Source organism: Chenopodium album, chromosome 16, assembly GCF_948465745.1.
Source record: "Chenopodium album chromosome 16, dcCheAlbu1.1, whole genome shotgun sequence".
NCBI lineage: Eukaryota > Viridiplantae > Streptophyta > Magnoliopsida > Caryophyllales > Amaranthaceae > Chenopodium > Chenopodium album.
This window is the reverse complement of record NC_137849.1, coordinates 45,297,662-45,315,107: the sequence shown is the minus strand read 5'-3', so window position 1 is coordinate 45,315,107 and position 17,446 is coordinate 45,297,662.

Here is a 17,446-nt window from a genome sequence, read left to right as displayed (position 1 = left end):
TAGGCCATCAACCTACTCATCAAGCTGGTTAAGTTGTAGAAGCCTCTTTTCTCCCGCTAGCTTAGCGTCCAAATTGAGCTCTTTAATAGCCCAATATGCCTTGTACTCTAACTCTACCGGAAGATGACATGCTTTACCATACACAAGTCTATAGGGAGTGGTACCTATAGGGGTCTTAAATGCGGTTCTATATGCCCAAAGGGTGTCATCCAACTTATCGCTCCAATCTTTCCTAGATTTTGCTACCACCTTCTCTAAGATGACCTTAATCTCGCGATTAGACACTTTGACTTGGCCACTAGTTTGGGGATGGTAGGCTAGCCCTGTCCTATGGTAAACACCATACTTCTTTAGGAGGGTATCTAACTTCCGCTCATGAAAGTGGGATCCTCCGTCACTGATTATGGCTCTAGGCACTCCAAATCTAGGAAAAATAGTTTTCTTGAAAAGCCTATGGACCACCTTGGCATCATTGGTAGGAGCGGTAATGGCTTCTACCCACTTGGATACATAATCTACGGCGACTAGTATATAACGGTTCCCTCTAGAGGAAGGGAACGATCCCATGTAATCAACACCCCAAACATCAAAAATTTCTACTTCCAAAATCCCAGTTTGAGGCATCTCGTGCCGCCGCGAAATGTTGCCGGTCCTCTGGCAAGAGTCACAATCCTGCACAAAAATGTTAGCATCCTTGAACATGGTGGGCCAATAGAATCCTGACTCGTTTATCTTGGCCACTGTTTTAGAGGGACCATGATGTCCTCCATAAGGTGAAGTGTGGCAGCTAGTGAGAATACCATGTACCTCCCATTCGGGGACACACCTGCGAAATAATCCATCTGCACACTCACGAAACAAAAAAGGATCATCCCAAAAATAATGTTTAACATCATACAGGAATTTCTTTTTTTGTTGGTAGGACAAGTCAAGAGGTAGAGTACCACCTACTAAATAATTTGCAAAATCGGCGTACCAGGGGTGTTGCTCTACAACTGCATACAGGTTGTCATCAGGGAATGAATCATCTATAGGGAGAAAATCCTTACCTTCATCATACCTGATTCGTGACAAGTGATCTGCCACTACGTTCTCTGCACCCTTTTTGTCCCTTATTTCAATGTTGAAGTCCTGGAGTAAGAGAACCCACCGGAGTAGCCTAGGCTTTGATTCAGCTTTGGCTATCAAGTACTTTAGAGCTGCATGGTCAGTAAAAACAATAACCTTAGAACCAACTAGATATGATCTAAATTTTTCTAAAGCATAAATGACAGCTAAAAACTCCTTCTCCGTAGTGGCATAATTGACTTGAGCCTCATCCAAAGTTTTACTAGCATAGTAGATAGCATGTAAAACTTTTTCCTTCCTCTGTCCAAGCACGACTCCTAGAGCAAAATCGCTTGCATCACACATGATCTCGAAAGGAAGATTCCAATCGGGAGCACATATGATGGGTGCCGATATCAAAGCCTGCTTAATCCTGTTGAAAGACTCAAGACACTCATCAGTAAAAATAAAAGGGGCATCCTTAAGTAAAAGCTGAGTCAGTGGTTTGGCAATTCTAGAAAAATCTTTGATAAAACGGCGATAAAACCCCGCATGACCTAAGAAACTCCTAACTCCCTTAACATTAACTGGGGGAGGTAATTGCTCAATCACTGAAATCTTAGCTTTGTCTACCTGTATGCCCTTATCAGAAACAATATGACCCAAGACTACTCCCTCTGTCACCATAAAGTGACACTTCTCCCAATTTAAGACCAGGTTGCATTCTTTACATCTTTTAAGGATTTTAGCTAAATTAATTAAACATGAATCAAATGAAGAACCATAGACACTAAAATCATCCATAAAGACTTCCATGATAGACTCTATGAAATCAGAAAAAATGCTCATCATGCAACGTTGAAAAGTAGCAGGTGCATTACACAAACCAAAAGACATTCTACGATATGCAAAAGTGCCATAAGGGCATGTAAATGTTGTCTTTTCCTGATCTTCAGGGTGGATCGGAATTTGGAAAAATCCAGAGTACCCATCTAAATAGCAAAAGAACTTATGGTTCGCTAACCTCTCAAGCATTTGATCAATAAAGGGGAGAGGGAAATGGTCCTTTTTAGTGGCGACATTTAATCTACGATAATCAATGCACATACGCCACCCTGTAACAGTTCTAGTGGGAATTAATTCATTTTTATCATTTTTAATAACGGTCATCCCACCCTTCTTAGGAACCACTTGTACAGGACTTACCCATTTGGAGTCAGAAATAGGATAGATAATACCTGCATCAAGTAATTTCATAACCTCTTTCTTGACCACCTCTTGCATATTGGGATTCAACCTCCTCTGGGGTTGAATGCAGGGCTTGTAGTTGTCCTCTAGGTGTATCCTGTGCATACAAAAATCTGGGCTTATACCCTTGAGATCATCAATACTGTACCCTATTGCCCTTTTGTGGGTTCGGAGAACCTCTAGAAGTTGGGAAGTTTGTGGGTCATCAAGTGCAGTACTAATGATCACAGGGTGCATTTCCTGCTCATCAAGAAAAACATATTTTAAATGAGAAGGGAGAGGTTTTAGTTCAGGTTTCTTTACCTCTGCAGGTTTCGATTCCTGAACTAATTTTACTACCTTCTTATTTTCTTTGTCATCAAGTTCTTCTATGGCAAGAGCTTTCTCAATAATGTCCACTTCCTTGCTCCAGACACTCGCATCACCTGCAGACAAATTACCACAAAGTATTTCTTCCAAGGGATCCCTTGCAAGAATCTGTGTCAAGCTATCATCACAAATATCATCCATTATATCGATAACATCGATCAAACAACAATTTTCCTCAAGCATAGGACCTTTTAAAACCTTCCCTAAATTAAAAGTAATATTATCATCACCAACAGATAGGGTTAGTTTACCATTTTTAACATCTATAATGGCTCCTGCAGTATGGAGAAAAGGCCTACCTAATATAATGGGTATTTGTGTATCCTCAGCCATGTCTAAAACCACAAAATCAACAGGGATGAAAAATTTACCAACTCTAACAGGGACGTCCTCTAAAATACCTAGGGGATATTTAACAGAACGGTCTGCCATTTGCAAAGTAATATTAGTAATTTTTAATTCACCCATATTCAATTTAGAACAAATAGACGATGGCATTACACTAACAGAAGCACCCAAATCACATAATGCTTTATCTATGAAGACATTACCAATATGACAAGGGATAGAAAAACTACCAGGATCCTTTAATTTAGGAGGAGATTTATTTTGTAACAATGCACTACACTCCTCAGTAAAAGCTACAGTTTCTACCTCATTAAAGGCCCTCTTCCTAGTCAAAATATCTTTCATAAATTTAGCATATGCAGGAACCTGTGTAATAAGTTCAGTAAAAGGAACCGTTACCTGCAAATTTTTAACAACCTCCAGAAACTTACCAAACTGCTTGTCCAACTTAGTCTTTAGTTGGCGATTAGGGAATGGTAATTTGATAACTGGTGGTGCTTCCCTACTCTTCCCCTGGGGTGCATCCTTCCCCGAGGTTGTACCCTGCAATGAATCATCAAAAATATTAGCATCAGGAATTTTACCCTGCAGCCCTGCAGGGGAAATTGGTACAACGGAATCAGGATTAGCAATATTAGTTAATTCAGGTTCATCCTCTTTGGGCATCTGGGGCCCATCGTAGTGTGAACCACTCCTTAGGGTGATTGCATTTGCATGATCCGTAGGTTGAATTCCCTGCGCTGGTAAAGCTCCCTGCTGACGAGATTGAAGGGTAGAGGACAATTGTGCTATTTGGGTGTCCATGACTTTATTATGGGCTATAATAGAGTCAATCTGTTGGTCTCTACTCTCCATATGTTTTTGCATATTGGTCAGCATTGCCCTAATTTCTGATAAAGCATGGTCAGAAGATGTAGTAGGGGGCTGTGATGGGGGTTTCTGATTAGCATGAGGATGGTAATATTTCTGCTGTGGAGGGGGTGCTTGTTGTGGTTGTTGTGGAGGTGGAGGATTTTGAACATTGGTGCTACGGTAAGATAGGTAGGGATGGTTCCGGTAGCCAGGATTGTAGGAATTGGAGTATGGGTTATTTTGCTTGTAGGTTTGAAAAACATTAACTTGCTCCATTGAACTCCTGCAATCTTGTTCATAATGACCTACGCTTCCACAATTTTCACAGAAAGCATCATTAGCATTATTAGAAACAGCAGAAACATTAGCAACAGAATTAGGATTGTTAGTAGTAAGATTATCTAGTTTCTGACAAATAGAAGTAAGCTGGGCTTGCAATAAAGTGACTGAATCAACATGATGTTTGCCCTTGTTAGCAAAACCTCTAGCATTCCCATATTGGGAATTATGGATTGCCATATCTTCAATAACCTGACCTGCATCATCAACATTTAAATTCATAAATCTACCGCTAGCTGCGGAATCTAAAATTGTCCTAGATGCATTTCCTAAACCATTGTAAAAAGCTTGAATCAACTGCCACTTCGCCAAATTGTGGTGGGGACACTCCATCTGCAGATCCTTGAATCTTTCCCAAGCTTCATATAATGCTTCATCTGTCTCTTGGGCAAAATTCTGGATAGCGCTTCTCAATAAAGCTGTTTTCTCTGCAGGGTAATATTTATTAGAAAAATTCAACGCAAGAGTCTCCCAGTTAGTAATACCAAGTGCAGCTCTATTCAAATCATTAAACCATAATTTAGCTTTTCCACACAAAGAAAAGGGAAAAAGAATCTCCCTGATTTGATCCTGCGTTACCCCATTCTGCCTAATAGTATTGCAGTATTGACAGAAATCTACAATGTGAAGATTAGGATCTTCACCCTTTGCTCCACTGAATTGCTTTCTTTCTATCATCGTTATGAACTGGGGCTTGATCTCGAACTGGACTCCCTCGAGATCGGGCGTAGGAGAAAGATGTGGAAAATCCGTCAGCGATGGTTGCGAATAATCGCTAAGCTTGCGAGGTGGAGGTGGTGGTGGTGTACCCATCTCTAGTTCTGAATCAGAAGAATGCTCTGAATCACTAGAAGTAGGTAATGGATTTCTAGGAATATTATTACTCCCAGAATCTGCTAAGATCTGCCTGTAAAAATTCTTCTGTCTATGAAACGAGCGTTCGATCTCAGGATCGAATGGAATGTAACCTGATCTGGAACACCTGGGCATAAACAAAGAACTAAAAAGACAGATATTAGAACTACCTCAAAGAACTAATGTCCTTTGAGGCAAAAGAGAAAAATAATCTAAACTATAAAAACAATTAAAAATAAAAATAAAACCGTTTCCCCGGCAACGGCGCCAAATTTTGACAGGCTAAAGTCGTATCACCTAATCAAAAGTAATTACCTAAGTCCTCTAACTAATGTAGATAGGGAAGTAGGGTCGAATCCACAGGGAAACAAGTCTTTCTATTCCTAATTAATTATTGTAATCTAAATTATTAAAGTAACCAAGAGTTGTGATAATTAACTATATTACGAAGATTATGAGTAAAAAAGAATAATTAATGAAGAAATCAATAATAATAAAGCCTAGGGCATAGGTTCACTAATAAACAATATTCCAGGGTAAAACACAATAATCAACCATCAATGCATTAATTAATCAGATCATAAAGGGCTTTCGCTACGTATTACAATCACATAATTAATTTACCGGTATTAAATCTCATCTCTCGAATCTCGACCTAACCTTTTATAAATTAATCTGCCTATTGAAACTAAGCCTAAACATCAATTCTCATCTCTCGAATCAATATTGCTAAACTCATACAATCAAACCTGGCCAAATCTAATTGCATAGCATTAAAACAATCAATAGGAAATCAATTAAGCATTAATAATCAACCATCATAAAATTACCCTTACATATTATTTATTAGATCCCCAAAAACCCTAGAAGGAAAACTACTCAGACATAATTAAAACTAAGCAAAACATAATAATTAAACAAGACATGAAGAAATTGAAAGAAGAAAATACTGAGATTAAATAAGAGAGAAATCGTACCAAGACGGCGGAATTACAATTGAGTTAAGGAACAAGAGAGAATAAAAGTCTAGAGAGAGAAAGTCTAAGTAGAGAGAAGGATAATAAAAACTAGAGTAAGAGAATTATGAAGAAGTCTACAATTTTGTCTCCTAAAATTGCATTAATACTAAGCAAGAAGATTTCCGCTAAAACAAAAGCAAAACGGAAAACTAAACTCCCTAAAGCCAACACGCGCCCGGTCGGGCAGTGGCTCGCCCGACCGGGCCCGCCTTTTTCTCTTCAAATGCCTTCTCGCGCCCGGCCGGGCAGTGGCTCGCCCGACCGGGCCCGCCTCCTTTGCCTCAGATGTCTTCTCGCGCCCGGTCGGGCGCGTGCTCCGAGCGCGGGACCCTTCAAGGTGTTGCTCCGCCCCGCCCGGCCGGGCGCGCCTTCGGGCGGTGCTCTGGTGGTCCGGGCGAGGCTTCTTGGGCCTCGAGGCTCTTCCTTGGGCTCTCCAACTTGGCCCAAACGCCTCATATCTCCAAAACTGAGCCCTTAGTCACCGATTTGCTACCTCCAATCGGTCTTGGGCTATCGAACTGGGTCGCGGTCTCCCAATACTTGTAGATGCTCCTCGAAAATCCCGGGAAAATGCTCCAAGTATGCAAATTCCTACAAAACTCAAGCAAAACTACCAAAGCACTGGAAAACACAAATTAGTAATAAAAGTGGCTCGTAGGAGCCAAAAACACTACTAATTACGACTAAAGGACGGGGATAAATATATATATAAAATGAACACATCAACAAGTCCCCAGGAAAGCCATTGCTGTGGCTACCTGGGATGAGGAGAAGCCGCGCAAATGGGCGTTTTGCGTTTACAGGGCCGCCTTGGATGTGGGCCTTCGCTTCCCTCTTCATCCATTCGTCTGGACAATTCTGGACGAATACGACATTGGCCTCTTCCAACTGACGCCAAACAGTTGGTTGAATATTTTTGGGTACTTAGTGACGTGCATCTGCAAGGGTTTCACGCCAGACTTTGCAGTCTTCTGTGAGATGCACTCACTCACTCGGCTGGAGAAGGATGTGGATGGTTGGCTCATCTTGAGTGCGACCAGGGATTACATGGTTGTGGTCGACCGTGTCAGCAAATGCAGGGACTGGAAGCACCGATTCTACCGCATCAAAACTCAAGATGCGGAGTTCAACCTCCGCATGAACAAGTGCCGTCCGGATCCCATTCAACTCGGACGCGGGGACCATAAACCTGGCAAGCCGCCTATCCATCCAAGCCACGAGCACCAGCTTGAGTACTTCAAGGTCAACCGAGTCAAGCGGGGTAACAAAACTGAACGTGTCCCTAGCCATTGGGTTCCTCTTGCCAACTGGCTTAGGGACACTACCTTCATGTCTGCGTACGACCTGTACCAGAACATGCCCCAAGGTGGACACTTAGATATATAAACTTTTGGTACGCACGTAGAGTTTTTAGAAAAACATTCTAACACTTTTGCTTTTTTCTCTTTGCAGCGGAGGCGTACGCTATGCTGGACTCGGCCCAAAAAGGGGAAGTGGAGATGTCCGAGGTGGACTTGGCTCGATACAAAGCTCGTTTTAAGATGTACGAGCAACTCAAGGAGGTAAACACTTAGTTTATTTTTGGAGTTTCTCTTTCCCATTGTCCGTTCTGCTATATTGGGAGGAGCCTGCTTCCCGAGTTTGTACGGACGCACTTCGTCCGTCCAGGCATGCTGGAAGGGAGCTCCTTCCCCAATTCATACGGACGCCAACACATTCCTTATCTTGTAAAATTTTTCTAATTTGATTGTGTTTCTTGCAGTCCTCCTCTACTCCGAAGGCAAGGAGGTAGCAGCCGACCACGTCCACTCCTGATGCGAACGCATCTAAAAGGAGGAAGACGGTTGCTACCAAGACGCCTTCACAATCCGCGGCCAAGGCGAAGTCGCAGACTGCTACAACGCAGTCTCAAGGAGAACAACCCCGGCTGACACAAAGCGGGGTCTCCAAGCCCGTGGAACCTGTTGCTGATCAGGTCCACGATGAGTCCGTCCCTTCGGACGGTGGGGATAAGTCAACCCCAGAAAAAATGACCGGCTCCTTCACGATTCCGGGAGTCGAGAGAGTCAAAAAATCTGACTGGCTACATGCCAGTCAGTCGGCCAGCGATGCTGATGCTGGTCGTCCAGAAAACGAGGGGGAGGCCTCTTTGCCGCCTCCTCCCACCAATCTCTCTCCTCCAAGCTTCTCCACTGGTTAGCCTTCTTTCTTTATTTTTGTGCATTTTTATTTACTTGTACTTGTAAATTTTAGCTAACTCTTCTCGCACGGTCGTCCGCAGACATCTCAGAGGAGTTGCAAATGTGGCTGCCTGGCCAGTCACTGACTGGCGCGGACAGGAAGGCCATGCGCGAGGCCATGGTTCGCGCGGTTCCCCAAGCGCAGCGTGATAAGCTGCGGGGAATCAATGAGGGCTTTCTCGGCCCAATGCTCAACTGTACTGCTGAGGTACGTCTCCTTTTCTCTATACTTTTTCTTTCTAACACTTAGCAAATTTTTCTAGATTTGACTAAGTTTCCTTCTTCTGTCCGCAGCTCTTCCTCCGCCTGAACGCCTTCCTTGAATGGAAGGATAAAGAGAACGAGCGGCTGAAGCAGGCTTGGCTCGAAATCAGAAAGGTCGAGGACGCTGTGACGGGGACGGCCGCCGTCCAAAGGGTGCACTTTGAGACCCAAATAACCGCGCTGGCCGACAAGGCGGCGCGGCAAACTGAAGACCTGGTCAAACTGGGCAAGGCACTCGAAAAGGAGTCCTTTGCCAGGGAGGCCATGCGGGTAGAGAGGGACGAGGCCGTCCTGGAGAAAGAGAAGTGGAGGCTGGGCTTCGAGGCATCTGAGGCCTTGAAGAGTGAGCTGAAGTTGGCCCAAGCCAACCTTAAGAATGCTTTGGACGAATCGGACGCGCTGAGGGCCGAGTTTGAGGCCTTGAAGAAGTCCGTTTCGGACTATGCTGAGCAGCTAAAAGCTCCTCGGCCGCCCAGCGCGGACAGGCTTAGGGCATACTTCTTCAATGCCTTCGAGCTGATGGTGGATGATGGTGAGGCCGCCTACTATAAAGAACGCTTCAAGAAGCGGCTGAACTATGTCTGCCTCAGGGAAGAGGCAAAGAGGGCCGGCCAGCCTCCTCCCGAGCTAGTAGTTACTTCGCCCGAGTCCGGAGAGGACGAGGGAGAAGAAGGAGATGAGGAGGAGGAGGCGGACGACGGGGCTGCCAAGGTCGCAGACGCCAAAAATGCGGAGGAGCCTGCCAAAGACAATACGGCTAAGTAGAGCTCAGGTCCTCCAGCAGCCGTCTGCTCAGCTTCCAAGCTTTTCTTTGTTCAGCTTTCTTTGTACTTAGCTTGTACTTTTCTTTTCTGTTTTTAATTTGAAGCCGCCTGTTGGAGCGGTATTGTAAACATTTCCGGCCGCCTTTTGAGCGGTCTAATCAATGAGAATTTTGTCCGCCTTTTGAGCGGTTTTTCAACTCTGTTTCATACTTGGCAATTTTTTGCAATTTTGTGTTTTTTGAATGATTTTCGTACGTCTCAACATTATGCCTTTTCGTACGTTCCTAGGGGTATGCCCCTTTATTCGGTGTTCGCCTAGTCCATTCTCTAAGTGGTTTGATTAACTTGGTAGTTTTTATACCTTAAAGGGTATGACGACTAGCAAGTTAATCAAATCATAGTAATGATTGCCCTTGGACTAGGTGAAGTACCGAAACAATTTAATTGGTCGTTCGGCTATCATTGTACGAGTAGTCCGTTGAATCTATCGCTCGGACGCACCCTAGAAATCCCAAGTATTATCTCAACTTAGAGATTCCTTGCTCGGCCGGGCTAAATGCCTAGGTATGCCCTTGCCCTATTTGTAAAGGACACTTGCTTTCTACACAAGTTCGGAATACCTTGCCTCAATCGTCCGCCTAGAATTGGGCGGACGCATTGTCATCCGTATTAAATCAGTTTTTTTTTTTTTTTTTGTGGCCGAATTGCTATATTGGGAGCAACCTTGCTTCCTTTTCACTTCGGCCATTTAGTAAGAATGATAAGCCGTGTTGCTATATTGGAAGCAACTTAGTAAATCATTTCATTCGGCCTTTAATCACAAATAATAATATGCAAATAAACACAAGTAAAACAACAAATAGTTCAACAATGCCTGACTTTTCATTAATTTTGTCAAAAGTACATTGTTGTGGCCGTATGGCTTTAATTGCAAGGCTCAGTCAGTAGACCTAGCTGTATACACAGCTTTTTGGCTAAGCACTTAAAGAAATAAAACTTAAACATGATATTTCTTCAGATTATCAGTGTTCCATGTCTGTGGGATCTGACGGCCATCAATTACCTCAAGGCGATATGTGCCGTCTCGGACTTCTTCCCTGATTCGGTACGGCCCCTCCCAGTTAGGGGTCAACTTGCCGTCCTCATTGGCACGGCCAACAGCTTCCATTTTTCTCAACACTAGATCCCCCATTTTGAGCGGCCGCTTAGACACTCGGCGGTTATATGCCCTTGTCATCCTTAAGCGATAAATTTCATGCCTAAGCGCCGCATTGCCCCTAGCTTCTGGAAGAAAGTCTAGGGCGGTCTTCATGGCCTCCCAATTGGCCGATTCATCATAAAGCATTACCCGCAAAGTGGGCTCGTACATTTCAATTGGGAGTACAGCCTCAGCTCCATAGACCAAAAAGAATGGAGTCTCCCCTGTGGAACTCTTTGCTGTTGTCCGTATGGACCATAGCACATTGACCAACTCGTCTGCCCATAGGCCGCCTGCCTTTTCAAGCTTGCGCTTGATCCCATTTGAAATCAACTTGTTATAGGCCTCAACTTGACCATTGGCTTGTGGTCGGCCGACTGAGGCAAAACAATGAGTTATGCCCTGGTCTCCCAATCATTCCTTGAGTTGGCGCGTCTCAAACTGAGGTCCATTGTCGAACACCATTGACTGAGGTACTCCATACCGAGTGATTATACTCTTCCAAATGAAGGCTGACACATCCGTCCATTTAATGCCCCGGACGGCCTCAGCTTCAACCCATTTAGTGAAGTAGTCTACTGCCACTAGTACATATCGTCTCTGGCCGGATGCAGGAGTATACGGCCCCAAAATGTCCATGCCCCATTTAGCAAAAGAAAGCGGACTACTGATGGCTGATAGACTATTTGCTGGACGATGAATAAGGGTTGAAAATCTCTGGCACTTGTCACATTTTTTCACCATTTTCATGGCGTCCGAATTCAAGCTCGGCCAGTAATAACCCAAATGTGTCGCTTTTTCAGCTAAGGCTCGTCCTCCAATATGTGAGCCACAATGTCCCTGATGAAGGTCGTCCAACACTTCATGCCCTCTTTCAGGAGTTATACACTTAAGGTAAGGCTTCACAAAGGCTCTTTTGAATAGTTCCCCATCCTTCATCTCGAACCAGGCCGCTCTCCTCTTCATTAGCCAACTCTCTTTTGGATTGTCCGGAAGTATTCCATCCCTTAAGTAGGAAATAATTCCGTCCATCCAGGTTGAACTTCTATCTATTATCTGAACGGGCTCGGCATCAATGCTCCTTTTCTTCTTTACTTCCCAAAACACTGATCTTGGAGTATTACATGATGCCGAGGAAGCCAATTTGGAGAGCGCGTCCGCTTGATGATTTTCTGATCGAGGAACTTGTCTGAGAGAGAAATGTTCTAGGCTCTCGGCCTCATCTTTTACTAGCTGCATGTACTTCATCATGGCCGGCTCCCTGGCTTCGAAGCCACCATTGACTTGGTGAACTATTAGCCGGGAGTCCGAGCATACTTCAACTTTGGTTGCCCCGGCCGCTTTACACATCCTTAGGCCGGCCAACAATGCTTCGTACTCAGCTTCATTGTTTGACGCTTGGAACTGAAATCTCAATGCGTACTCATACTTGTCTCCCTTAGGAGATTCACATATAATACCAGCACCACATCCGGTCGCTGTTGCACTACCATCCGCAAACACTTTCCAGACTTGGTCCCCGGCCGGCTGAAGATCGGGCCGTGTCATTTCAGCCAAAAAATCCGCAAAAGCTTGCCCCTTGATTGCCTTCCTTGGTTCAAACACAAGATCGAAGCCTCTGAGCTCCAAGGCCCACTTGAGCATGCGGCCACTTGCCTCTAATGTTGAGAACGGATTCTTCAAGGGTTGGTCTGTATAGACCACAATTGAATGTGCCAAAAAATACGGCCGCAGCTTCTTTGATGCCATGTATAAGGCCAGGCCAAATTTTTCAATTGGGGGGTACTTAAGCTCAGCATTATGAAGTACATGGCTGATAAAATACACTGGGACCTGATGGTCGTCCCTCTCAGCAAGAAGGACGGCACTTAGAGAGTGTTCAGAGATGGCAAGATAGATGTATAGCTTCTCATTCCTGAGCGGACTGACGAGGCGAGGCAATGTATGCAAGTGACTCTTCAACTGTACGAATGCTTCCTCGGCCTCCTCTGTCCACTCGAACTTGGCTTTCTTCTTAATGGTTTGAAAAAAGTAACGGCACTTATCCCCTGACCTTGACAAAAATCTTCCAAGGGCTGCTAAACAGCCGGTCAGTCTTTGCACCTCCTTAATTGTTCTCGGAGACTTCATGTCAAGGACGGCTTGAATTTTTTCAGGGTTGGCCTCAATTCCACGTTGATCAATCAAAAATCCGAGAAACTTGCCGGACTCAACACCAAATACACACTTCTTTGGATTTAACATCATCTTATGCCGCCTGAGTTCGGTGAACGTTTCTCGTAGATCCTTGAGATGGTCGGCCGGCTCTTTTGACTTGACAATCATGTCATCAATGTATGCCTCCATGTTCCGGCCGAGCTGGTCTCTAAAGACTGTATTAACAAGCCTCTGAAATGTAGCAGGGGCGTTCTTGAGGCCGAATGGCATAACTTTGTAACAATACAACCCCTGCTCGGTCACAAACGCTGTTTTCTCTTGATCTTCTTCCCACAAGGGAACTTGATGGAATCCGGAGTATGCGTCCATGAAACTCATTAGAGCGTGTCCGGCCGTAGAGTCAACCAAACGGTCAATCTTAGGCAAGGGGAAGCTATCCTTAGGACACGCCTTGTTCAAGTTCGTGTAATCCACGCACATCCTCCAAGTCCCATTCGGCTTTTTCACAAGAACTACATTGGCCACCCAATCTGGGTAGAAGCATTGCCGAATGAAACCGGCGTCCAGCAGCTTTTTCACCTCGGCTGCGGCCGCCTGATTCCTCTCTTCTCCGTGATTCCTCTTCTTCTGGCGGACAGGCTTTATCAGAGGGTTCACGGCCAACTTGTGCACGGCCAGGTCAGGACTTATTCCTGGCATTTCACCAACTTCAAATGCAAACACATCTTTGAATTCTCTTAACAGCTGGACTAACTCATCCCCAAGCAATCCCAAAGCTATAGTGTCGACACTAACTGTCCGTTCTGGGTGGTTGGAGTCAAGCACTATATCCTGGTGGCTGCCGGCCGGCTGGGGCCTCAACTCATCTGGCCGGCCGACAGTCATTAATTGTTAGGCTTCTTCTGCCCTGGCCGCCTTACGCTTCTGGCCGACCTGGTATGCTGGGAGTGAGGTTCCTTCTTCCTTTGGCTCGGACAGTTTTGGGCCGCGCGCTGTTGGTTTCACGGCCAGCTGATTACATTCCTTAGCCATTCTCTGACTTCCTTGGATTGTTCCAATTTTTCCGTCCGACCTTTCAAACTTCAACAACATTAAGTGAGGCACTATAACCGCCTTGGCTGCATTCAGAGTGGGGCGGCCAAGGATGACGTTGTAGCTGGTCAACTCTTTAACAACAAGGAAGCGGACGACCATGTCTCTCCCCTCTCCCTTCTGCCCGAAACGGATTGGAAGATCAATCCGTCCGACCGGATGAATGACATTCCCCCCAAATCCTACCAAGGGGTGAGTGATATCCTGGAGAGCATCTTCTGGGAAGCTTAAATTCCTTAGGGCAGACAGACTGATGATATCGGTCGAACTGCCCGTATCAATCAATATTCGTCCCACCTTCAAATTTGCTATCTTCATGACAAAGACCATGGGATCATTGTGCAAAGCCCTGACCTCTCCACGGTCGGCCTCACTTATGATCACTTCAGGAAATGGCTCGGCCTTAACGGCGTCCGTTTGCATCACATTTGACAAAATTTCGAGCATCCCGCTTGATTCCTTTCATGGTAGGGCCGCCTGAAGCAAAGCCTCCTGATATCACGGCCACAAAACCTGAATCAGTGCTATTCCCATCATCTTCCTTGTCATTTTTCTTATCGCTTTGTTGCTTTTTCTCGGACGTGTTGTCTGTCCGTTTGAAGGTGAATTTGGACTTGGTCACATAGGGTTTCAGCAAACCCTTGTTGGCCAACTTATCCAACAGCCTCTTCAGATTGATACAATCGTTCGTGTCATGACCCACATCCTTGTGGTAATGACAATACTTGTTCTTGTTTCTGTACTGTGCCGAGCCTCTCAAAGGCTGAGGCTTCTCAAACTCAAACTTGTCTTTTATCTCCATCAAAATGGAGTAGCCATCCTTGTTGAACTCATACTGGGGCTCGTACGTCTTGCTTTTCTTTGACTTGGGTTGCTTGTCATCAGCCACCCAGATTTCTTTTCTTTTGTTTCCTTCTCTCTTTCGGCCGACCGAGTCTTGCTGAGAAGATTGCTTCTTCTCAGCCCCCTTGGCCGGCTGTTCTGATTTGGTGAGCGAACAAAAGTCCGCGGCCTCAATATAGGCTTCGGCTTCCCGCAATACACCTGCGTATGACCGAATCTTTTTTCTTACCAAATCAAACTTAAAACCATTATGCCTTAATCCCCGGAGAAATTCTGAGTAAGCCATTTCGTCCGAAAGATTATGAATTTGGGCTTTTTCTTGGTTAAATCTTTGGACGTACGAGCGTAGTCCTTCATTCTTTCCTTGGACAATTGTGGCCAAGTTGAGACTTGTCTTTCTTGGTGGGATGTTGTATGAGAAGTTTCCCACAAACAACAAACTGAGGGTGGTAAAACAATTGATGCATCCGGCTGGAAGGTTGTTAAACCAATCCTGGGCCACCCCCTTAAGAGTGGCCGGGAAGCATCTGCACCATGTAGCATCATCTACACTTTGCAAGTACATCAAATTCCTGTACGAGGTAATATATTCCTTTGGGTTGCCTGTACCATCATAGGCACCCACTAGTACACTCTTCACTTTTGCTGGTTGAGGGGACGCTAGTATGTCTTGCGAAAACGGAGGCGGCTTATCTCCCAAATTCAACAAACGCATTTGCCAATCGATGGGCTGAGGCTGAGCGGACGTTCCAGCCAGGTAGGGAGCTTGGCCGAACATCTGACCATACGGCCCATATTGCCCAAAGACTTGGGGAGTTGGTTGTATCAACCCATTGAGTACTTGAGGGGGCTGATATTGTGATGGCTGAACTGGAACGGGAGTGATAGTATGAGCAGCTTGACTTCTGCTGGAAACGGCCGTGTTGGTGTATTGAGAGAAAGATTGGTTGGAGGCTTCATTCGGCATGGTTGGGGTAGAGGTCGTGTCAGAATATGCGGCCCTCTCCCTTTGCCTATGCCGAATGTAATCCCTTGCGTCTTTGAAACGCTGTGACGGCTCAGTCTCAACTCTTGTCGGCTGTCTCCCCCCAGCCGACTGTGTTTTCGCCAGCAGGCTAGAGAGGTTGGTTTGTGGGACTCGGGGAGACCTTCCATGCGGACGACGGAATGGGGTATTACCAGCATCAGTTGCATTGGTCCTGTTGTGTGTTTTCTTGGAAGTACCTCTTCCCCCCTTTTGCTGGTTAGCCGCCAACTCCTTGCGGAGCTTAGTCAGTTCGGCCATTAGGGTAGCTGGGGTGACAGGAGGTTGTTCGGCCTCTTCAAATGAGGCAGTTAAAGGATTGCTTGAATGTATGGTAGTACGTATGTCTTCTACATATCCGTCCTCTCCTGGGCGAGGACCAGTATTAGGTGTCTGACCATCTATTGCCATAACGGACGAGTATCCCCACAGACGGCGCCAAATGTTTCGGGGTTTTTTGTGATCTCCTCGGATACTGGTCACGCTCTACTGACAATGAGACTCAGACACCTGCAAAACAACGAATATTCCGGTGATCGGAATATTCGCCTCCGACGATCAAGTTAGTGATCGGAAATCGGAAAAGCTAGAGAGAGAAAGTAGAGAGAAGTTGGAGCTTTTTAATGCTCTATATTTATGTTATATCGTAATCCACTCCTCCCATCATAAATGATTGGGGTATTTATAGGGGTGGGAACATGTGCCCCTCTAGGGTTTGTACCCTAGAATGTCGTGACGTGATTGGCTGCGCAATCAGGGGTCGCCACGTGTCATGGGGGGCGCCGTTTTACGGCTTTCAAGGGTTTCTCGGGATTTAGGCCTGATGTAATCAGGGCCTTTTTCTCTTTCTGATGTTGTATTGTGTATTTAAAGATAGCTGATATGTGTCACCCTGTCAGGTGGACACGTGTCACACTCTCATAGGGCCACGTGTCGCCTTCTTATTGGGCCACATGCCACTATGAGATTGGGCCACGTACCTGGGGTATTTTTACCCTAAACACTTATAATACAAAAAACCGAAAAAAAAAACAGAGAAAAACTTAATAGTAGCAAGAAAAAGACTAGTTACCAAATCACCAATGCAGCACCATCCAGAGTATGTCGTCTAAGAAAAAGACAAGCCGCAAATACAATGCCTTTTTCCACCTTTTTCTTTTTTCTCTTTTCACCTTCTTGCTTCTTCTACCTTTAAAATTTAAATACAGTAATTTTTTTTTATGACTAATTTTATTTTACTTTCATTTTTTATTTATTTTTTTTAAATTTTTGTGAGTGTAAAATTGTGTGCATGAATCATGGAGAGAAGTGACTTAAAAATAGGTTAATCTCATAAGAAGGTTTAATAATAATCTTTAAGTTCTTAACATATTGATGATTAGTCTGTATCATGATCTTCAATTCTTCACGATGTCTTATCAACAACCGTTTCATCCAACTTTTATGTAATTAATTATGTGAAATTTTGTTGGATTTATTTCAGTTTATTGTTTAAAAATATTATTTATTATATAAGATAGCTGAACATGCATATTAATGCTCAAATATATACCTGCATAAAAACTATACAAAAAGTAAATAGGATAAATAAAATGAGTGAAGAGAAAATTATTGAACTACATACGTAGTGTAAATTAATAAAAAAATTACTTAAAAGTTTAAGGTTTTCACGATACTCACAAAAAAAAACATAACTTTTAAGAAAATCTAGAACAAATTACTTAAAACTATTTTCATATATTACCACAATTTTTTTAAAAAAGTACAATATAGTTTTTATTAGTTTA